This window comes from Dreissena polymorpha, chromosome 15 (assembly GCF_020536995.1).
Source record: "Dreissena polymorpha isolate Duluth1 chromosome 15, UMN_Dpol_1.0, whole genome shotgun sequence".
Lineage (NCBI taxonomy): Eukaryota > Metazoa > Mollusca > Bivalvia > Myida > Dreissenidae > Dreissena > Dreissena polymorpha.
In genome coordinates this window covers 10,782,010-10,791,478 of record NC_068369.1, presented here as the reverse complement: position 1 = coordinate 10,791,478, position 9,469 = coordinate 10,782,010, and the positions used below count along the sequence as shown (strand labels likewise).

General features: G+C 36.7%; 1 long non-coding RNA gene across 1 annotated transcript; it reads left to right on the top strand.

Annotated features, from left to right (window-relative positions):
* The first annotated feature begins 4,323 nt into the window (after nucleotides 1–4,323).
* LOC127860179 (uncharacterized) lies at nucleotides 4,324–8,541 on the top strand. Its single transcript, XR_008039620.1, has 4 exons — nucleotides 4,324–4,393; nucleotides 6,376–6,457; nucleotides 6,858–6,898; nucleotides 8,419–8,541. It is a non-coding gene; the product is annotated as an uncharacterized LOC127860179 (long non-coding RNA).
* Nucleotides 8,542–9,469: the final 928 nt, after the last annotated feature.

The window sequence follows — 9,469 nt, the reverse complement described above, 5'->3', positions numbered from 1 at the left end:
CAGGCAAAGTTAGATAACTCTGGCGTGCATTTTGACAGAATTATGTGCCCTTTTTATACTTAGAAAATTGAAAATTTGGTTAAGTTTTGTGTTTAGGTCCACTTTATTCCGTAAGTATCAAAGCTATTGCTTTCATACTTGCAACACTTATTAACTATCATAAGGGGACTGTGCAGGCAAAGTCATGCAACTCTGACTGGCATTCTGACGGAATTATGGGCCCTTTATACTTAGAAAATTGAAGATTTGGTTATGTGAATTTTGTGTTTAGATCCATTTTACTTCTAAAGTATCAAGGTTATTGATTCTAAACTTCAAATACTTTCATGCTATCATGAGGGTACTGTACCTGGCAAGTTGAATTTTACCTTGACCTTTGAATGACCTTGACTCTCAAGGTCAAATTATTTAATTTTGCTAAAATTGCCATAACTTCTTTATTTATGATTAGATTTGACTGATAATTTGACAAAACAACTCTTAACTGACATACCACAATAGACTCCCCCCACCTTATAAATGACCACCACACCCTTACACTATACCCCCCTCCCCCCCCCCCCCACCACCACCCAGCCCATTTTATTTTTTATGTTCCCATTCACTATAGTGGGGGACATATGGATTTTCCCCTGTTGGTCTGTTTCTGCCAACTTTAACATTTTGCAATCACTTTTGCTATATTGAAGAAAGCTACTTCATATTTGGCATGTATGTGTTTTTCATGGAGCTGCACATTTTGAGTGGTACTTTCTGATAATGGGTTAAAATGAAAGTGAATATCTGTTAACAGTTGCACTGCATAAGCATGAAACAAATTGCCTGGATTATTTCATTTATTTTTCTTACACATACTGCTCTGATAGGGAATACATGTTATAAACATGACTTGCGAGTTTTTCACACCTTTATTGACATTACACAACAGATTAACACCAATGAGCTGTCGAAAGTCGTTTAACCTCTATGCCATTAAAATCTGTTAAATGGACGAATAAAGCAATTAAGCTGTGATCTTCGCCATCTTTGTACCAGATTGCAGAATTTCCAATTTCAGATTTCCAGTTTGCGAAGTCATTTTTGCCAATTCCCAATGGGCAGAATATTTATTTATTAGGTTGTTTACGATGTATCCTTGTTTGAAGCTTTATTATTGCAATATTTCTGCCTAAATACATGTAATAAGAATTGTTGGGCCTCTTACAAGTAATAAACATCGTAGGGTCCCATATAAGAAATAAACATGTTTACACTAATTTTCGGGTCTCATATAAGTAATATTGTTGGGTCCCATATAAGAAATACTGTTGAGTCCCATATAAGAAGTATTATAAGAAATATTGTTGGGTCCTATATTAGAAGTATTGTTGGGTCCCATATACGAAACATTGTTGGGTCCCATGTATAATAAGCATTGTAAGAAATATTGTCAGGTACCATATAAGAAATATTGTTGGGTCCTATAAGAAGTATTGCTGGGTCCCATTTTAGAAACGGGTTTTTTACCTTCTATAACAGACCCCGAACTAGGCTGTTTGTTTCCCCTTTCTGGTCAAAAAAATTCCACCTAAAAAAAAATATATATTTATTTTTAGCTCCATCTGGCCAGCGGGGCTTATGTCATGGTCCTGTGTCCGTCGTGTGTCCATGCGTGCGTTAACTTTTTCTTTAAACATCTTCTTCTTCTTCTTTTTACAGTTTTGAGCACGAACAGTCCGTTTTTCACGATTTAAAACGGCCGTTTTTGTAAATATTCACGGACATGAAAGGATTGTGAATTGGCCGTGTCAAAATTGTGAAATGTCCGTCCATGGCCAATCGCAAAGAAGGAAAAAAAGCCCTGAATCCACAACGAATACAATGACACAATACAACATAAAGCTAATTATGGCATGTTCACAGACATTCAAATATTTTGCAGAAATGCATTTGCCGTTGTTATACATTTTTATACACGTATAATATGTACGTAAAAACGACACCCTTCTATTACTCATCATATTAAGGGTTGCGGCATGTGGATATTGTCTTTAACATCTTGAATGGCAAAAAGGGATTTTTGTCCGTTAAATGAAGGATTTTTTGGCTGTTTTAAAGAATTTGAAGTATTATAAAATTGTTTATAAGTTTTTGTCACAGTGTATATGGGTTCCTCTACCCCTCCAGTGCACATATTACTCCTCGTCAAATTTTTCTTGGTCATACGTGCACTGTTTGGGTAGAGGAACCAATATACACTGTAAACAAAAAACTATAACTTATGATATACATAACAGCAAAACTTCAGTTGTAATGTCCAATATACTTTTCTGTAGATTTCAGTAAGACCCACCAATGGATAATAATATCAAGGCCCAACTGTTGACTATATACTTATATATATGTGGCGCGTTTCTGAAAAAGGCCCCTTTTGTGTGAACGTCAAATAACGGAGAAATGACGTTGTGAAGATATGCATTATTTTCCGACGTTTAAAAATTATTTTAGACAAACATCACACAAATTTAATCACTATGCTAATTCATTTAATTTAGAACGTGTAACAATACAAATTGGCCATATTACATGTATAGTAGTAAACAACGGACAAAACTTCTTGCAAAATTATATCGTCAAAATAGTTGCATTGATATAAAAACATTTTTAGAGTTCACACAGCATCTCTTCAAAATTATAGGTTTGAACAAGTTTTCATTTGATCATATAAAACGTGTACATTATCTGAATAGGAAAAGAACGAACTTTAAGAACATTTTAAAAACTCAATTTATTTTTGTCACATTCATATGGCCTTTTTTTCTGAACCATGTCACGTAAACATAATAGCAAAACCTTCTGTTATCCAAGCCAATATATATTTTCTATAGATTTCAGCAAGACCCACCAATGGATAATAGACATACAAGACCCCACTGTTGACATTATATGTTTACAGTCATTGAGGCAACTGTTGAAGACACCCACAGTCTAGAATCTATACAGGAGTCAGAGCCTCTCATGATACAACATGCCAGTGTTGACTGTGCTGATCATATGCAATCTACAGGTTTCACTTTGGTTCTTTCAGAGTCCATGTCAACTGCTGACAGTGAAGAGCCAGGCAGTCTGACCCATGATAGGAGGGAGCCAAGTGAAGAGCCAGCCAGTCTGACCCATGATAGGAGGGAGCCAAGTGAAGAGCCAGCCAGTCTGACCCATGGTATTTCTGTTATCTGTTGGGCCTCTTACAAGTAATAAACATCGTAGGGTCCCATATAAGAAATAAACATGTTTACACTAATTTTCGGGTCTCATATAAGTAATATTGTTGGGTCCCATATAAGAAATACTGTTGAGTCTCATATAAGAAGTATTGTAAGAAATATTGTCTGGTACCATATAAGACATTCTTCAAAAGTTCCAAGGTTACTTTGTCATGGCGATTGCCAATCATTGGTTCAGCATTTCTTACTTGCTGTCAATATACCTGAGCGACCATTGCAGTCCTTTTGTTTACTTAGTCTTTGATACATAGATTTGTTATTTTATATTAAACTTTGCTGTTAAATCAAGAAATTGTTGTGTTGTTTTATATGTATGTATTTTTTATTTACAAACTGGTACAATCGTTCACAATTACTTCTAAAGTCTAGTTGTGCAAATATGGGATTGCTTAAGCCATTAAGAATTATGGTCTTTGTTTCATATCCTGTACAGATGAGATATTGTGACCTGAAGGGTTCTTTATTATGGCACAATATTTATTTAGACTTTCAGCAATTATACTACATTCTCTTCCAGTTTAATGGCTACATACATACATGTATACTTCGGCTTTTATACAGAAATAAGTAATTATGTTGAATTTGCTTGCCATCAATTGTGAATAAATTATAATAAAAACTTTATGGAGACCTTTGATTTTGGCAGCTTTTGTATGACAGAAAATGGTTATCTGTGAGAACCCAATAATTGATTTTAAATTGTTAGACCCAATTGTTATATTTAACATAAATTTTGGCATATATACAGGAAGTAGCTATTTTCAAAATGGCGGATCATGTAAATACCAAACCACGTGTTGGCTTTTCAGAATTAAACATTACAAAATTTTTGACTCTGTAAATGCATGGTGTGATTACAAGAATTTGGAGCACCATAATGACTACAACTATACAGATAAAAGCTTTCTGTGTACATCTTTTCTGTAGAAGATGCAAAACAAATTTGTTAAATTGGCAGCAAACTGGAATGATGACTGCATATTTGTGAATATAATCAAGAATTAACATGCTTTATAGATTCTGGACATGACTCATGGTGAACTAAAATTGCTTGCAAAGCATCTGGACATGATGTGAAGACCCACAAGGAATATTATCAGTTGTCTTCCAGTACCATGGAACTCTCAAAGGTATATATTTCATTAATAAAAATCTTTAAATTTTCCATACACAGATATTTGAAAAACTAATGCTATATTGTAACTAAGAGGGCTAAAGAAAGAATAATTTAACAGGCAGCCACAGTAAGACCATATCTGATGTTGACTTTGACTAGTATGCTTTGCATTAATGGCTTTTTATGCCCCCTGGATCGAATGAACGGGGGTATATTGTTTTTGGCTTGTCTTTCTTTGTATGTGTGTGCGTGTCAAGGTGTGTGTGTGTGTACAAAACTTTTACCAAAACTTAAACGTTTGATCATAACTTTTGAAATATTGAAACAGCAACTTGATATTTGGATTACATGCGTATCTCATGGACCTGCACATTTTGAGTGGTGAAAGGTCAATGTCATCCTTCAAGGTCAAAGGTCAAATAAAAAAAAGCGGCACAGTAGGGGCATTGTGTTTCTTACAAACACATCTCTTGTTGTGAGTGTGTTTTGTGCTACAACCAATGTCCATGCCAAGGTGGAAACTCTCCAGTTCATGTTATTGTTGTTTTGTCTATTTAGCCCTCATTGTCATACTGTTAGTGTTGTCTGCTAATTTGTTGCCATTGTTGACTATTTTATATTATTGTGGCTTTTCTTCATTTATTCAATGGGAATTTTGGTCACTGACCAGCTTTCATTAATTAAGTTCTTTTACCGAAATGGTATCAAAAAATGCAATATCTAAGGCAGTACATCACACAAGCTAGCATTATATAAAGCGTAATTATACCCACTTACCTATGTGTAATGGGGGCTATATAAAAGTCACTTTGTCGGTCTGTCCCGAAATTTCATCCGATCTTCACCAAACTTGGTCACAAGTTGTATCTAGATGATGTCTAGGTCAAGTTTGAATATGGGTCATGCCTGGTAAAAAACTAGGTCACAAGGTCACTTAGTGCTTTTAAACACAAAGTTTGGTCTGGACCATAACTATTTCATTTATTGTTAGATTTTTAATTGACTTGGTTTTGATTTGTTCACCATCATGGGACCGTGGTGTCGCGCGAAAGAATTGCGTCGATATCTCCAAGAACTTAGATCAAGGTCACTTTTGGAGTTCAAGGGTAAAATGCTTGTCCGGGCCATAACTTTTGTCATTCATTGTGAGATTTTAAAATCATTTGGAACATTTGTTAACCATCATTGGAGGGGTGTGTCGCGCAAAGAATTTCATCTTGTCCGGGCAATAACTGTGTTGTTCTTTTGAGATTTTAAAATCAGTTGGAACATTTCACCATCATTGGAAGGTTGTGTTGTGCGAAAGAATTACGTCGATATCTCCAAGGTCAAGGTCACACTTTGAGTTCAAATGTCAAAAATGGCCATAAATGAGCTTTCTGGCCATAACTATGTAGTTCATTGTGAGATTTAAAAATCATTGGCACATTTGTTCACTGTCATATGACTTGTGTGTCACGTGAAAGAGTTACGTCAATATCTCGAAGGTCAAGGTCACACTTTGTTCAAAGGTAAAAGAAGGCCATAACTATGTTGTTCATTGTGAGATTTTAAAATCATGGTTCACCGTTATGGATGGTGTGTGGCAGGAAAGAATTATGTCGATATCTCCAAGGTCAAGGTCATGCTTTAAGTTCAAAGGTCAAAATGGCCATAAATGATAATGGCATAATAATTCTTAAAAATAGCCATTAATTAGATTCTCTTGTGTGGATGGGGCACGTGGGGTATAGGTCACGTCTGTGACAAGCTCTAGTTTCTTTAAGTGTTTGTGGCAGATAATTGAGATTATATTATTTGTAGGGCTGTGTAATTTACAAATATGGTACTGTGCAGACTTTCACAAGCTGTCAACAAAATAGCATATGGCAACGTTTGTGTTCAATATATTGATATTGAAATAAAAAGTGAGGTCAGGGAACTATGGATTGCTACTTGTTTTATGATGGAAGTATTGTGACACTGGAATATTATGGTCTTCTTGAAATTTTATAGGTTGCCCTGATGTTGTATGCTGTTGAAAATGGTAAAGTCAATGAGTGGAAGGGAAGGCAGATGAAGGACATAGTAGTAGAAGGTTTGATTATAGAATTTTATTAATATAATTCATTTTACTGAATTGGGATGGAGAATTTTTGTTACTTTCTCCCTATGGCTGTCAGTAAATTCGACTGAATGATCATTCTTCAGAACAAAACAGAGCGCTTGAGAACAGACAAACGATGTAAAACATTGTTTGAAAGGCGGGGCCCTTGTTTTGGCCACGTTTAATTCAATAAGTCTAAAATTTACGTGGTAAAAATAGGCAAACCTTTTTATGTGCCTTGAAAATTGTTTATCCTCTTAAAGAAATGCTAATGCAACAAAATACTTTTTAACAACCTTGAAGTATTGAAAATATTACTGTCGTATCAAGAGTGACTTCTGGTTATTTTTTTCTAAATAGTTATTTCTAAAATAAAAATCATTTTTTACAGATTTACCTCTTCCATTGAAGACGAAGATGGCCATCAAGAAGGTAAAATAGTTATTATACCCATGATAGATCATTGGCCACTGTTCATTGTATTATGAAAGTGGTCCATAACAGAGTCATTGTTATGGTAGCCCATTAAAAAAAAAGGGAGTATAGGAATACCTTTAGATTTGGACACCTTATGAAATAGTTTATATGCTCAATTAGACATTTCTGTTTCTGAGTTATTTTAATGATTTAAAGGATAAATAACTTACTTGCAAGTATGAAGATTTTCTGATTTAAATTGTAAGCAGGTCTTATAACATATTTTAGTGGGGGATATGTGTGTTGTTATTTTGTGTACATCTCATACCTTATACCGAAAAGCATAAAAAAACACGTTTAGAAGTGCTTTTGGAAAACAAAACATTTCCTTTGGTATTTCTATTATCATATAATAAAGGCCCACCTATTGATGATAAAGACATGACCCAACTGTAGACTATATATTCTAGTACAATTTTCTGTTGTCCAAGCCAATATATATTTATGCCACCCTTCGAAGAAGAGGGGGTATTTTGCTTTGCACATGTCGGTCGGTCTGTCGGTCGGTTCGTCCACCAGGTGGTTTCCGATGATAACTCAAGAACGCTTTGGGCTAGGATCATGAAACTTCATAGGTACATTGATCATGACTTGCAGATGACCCCTATTGATTTTGAGGTCACTAGGTCAAAGGTCAAGGTCACAGTGACCCGAAATAGTAAAATGGTTTCGGGATGATAACTCAAGAACGCATACGCCTAGGATCATGAAACTTCATGGGTAGATTGATCATGACTCGCAGATGACCCCTATAGATTTTGAGGTCAAAGGTCAAGGTCACGGTGACCCAAAATAGTAAAATGGTTTCCGGATGATAACTCAAGAACGCATACGGCTAGGATCATGAAACTTCATGGGTAGATTGATCATTACTCGCAGATGACCCCTATTGATTTTGAGGTCACTAGGTCAAAGGTCAAGGTCACGGTGACCCGAAATAGTAAAATGGTTTTCGGATGATAACTCAAGAAAGCATATGCCTAGGATCATGAAACTTCATAGGTAGATTGATCATGACTCGCAGATGACCCCTATTGATTTTGAGGTCACAAGGTCAAGGTCACAGTGACCCGAAATAGTCAAATGATTTTCGAATGATAACTCAAGAACGCTTTTGCCTAGGATCATGACACTTCATAGGTACATTGATCGTGACTTGCAGATGACCCCTATTGATTTTCAGGTCACTAGGTCAAAGGTCGAGGTCACAGTGACAAAAGTCGTATCACACAATGGCTGCCAGTACAACGGACAGCCCATATGTGGGGCATGCATGTTTTACAAACAGCCTTGTTTCTATAGATTTCAGCAAGACCCACCAATGGATAATAGACATACAAGACCCCACTGTTGACATTATATGCTTACAGGCATTGAGGCAACTATACAGGAGTCAGAGCCTCTCATGATACAACAGGCCAGTGTTAACTGTGCTTATCAAATGCAATCTACAGGTTTCACTTTGGTTCTTTCAGAGTCCATGTCAACTGCTGACAGTGAAGAGCCAGGCAGTCTGACCCATGATAGGAGGGAGCCAAGTGAAGAGCCAGCCAGTCTGACCCATGATAGAAGGGAGCCAAGTGAAGAGCCAGCCAGTCTGACCATGGTATTTCTATTATCATATAATAAAGGCCCCACCTATTGATGATAAAGACATGACCCAACTGGTAGACTATATATTCTAGTACAATTTCTGTTGTCCAAGCCAATATATATTTATGCCACCCCTTCGAAGAAGAGGGGGTATATTGCTTTGCTCATGTCGATCGGTCCGTCCGTCCACCAGGTGGTTGTCATACGATAACTCAAGAACGCTTGGGCCTAGGATCATGAAACATCATAGGTACATTGATCATGACTTGCAGATGACCCCTATTGATTTTGAGGTCACTAGGTCAAGGTCACGGTGATCGAAATTGTAAAATGGTTTCCGGATTATAACTCAAGAAAAGGTCAAGGTCACAGTGACCCGAAATAGTCAAATGATTTTCGAATGATAACTCAAGAACGCTTTTGCCTAGGATCATGACACTTCATAGGTACATTGATCGTGACTTGCAGATGACCCCTATTGATTTTCAGGTCACTAGGTCAAAGGTCAAGGTCACAGTGACAAAAGTCGTATTCACACAATGGCTGCCAGTACAACGGACAGCCCATATGTGGGGCATGCATGTTTTACAAACAGCCCTTGTTTCTATAGATTTCAGCAAGACCCACCAATGGATAATAGACATACAAGACCCCACTGTTGACATTATATGCTTACAGGCATTGAGGCAACTATACAGGAGTCAGAGCCTCTTATGATACAACAGGCCAGTGTTAACTGTGCTGATCAAATGCAATCTACAGGTTTCACTTTGGTTCTTTCAGAGTCCATGTCAACTGCTGACAGTGAAGAGCCAGGCAGTGTGACCCATGATAGGAGGGAGCCAAGTGAAGAAGCCAGCCAGTCTGAGCCATGATAGAAGGGAGCCAAATCCTCAAGGTATAAATGCAATTATACCCCCACAAACAAAGTTT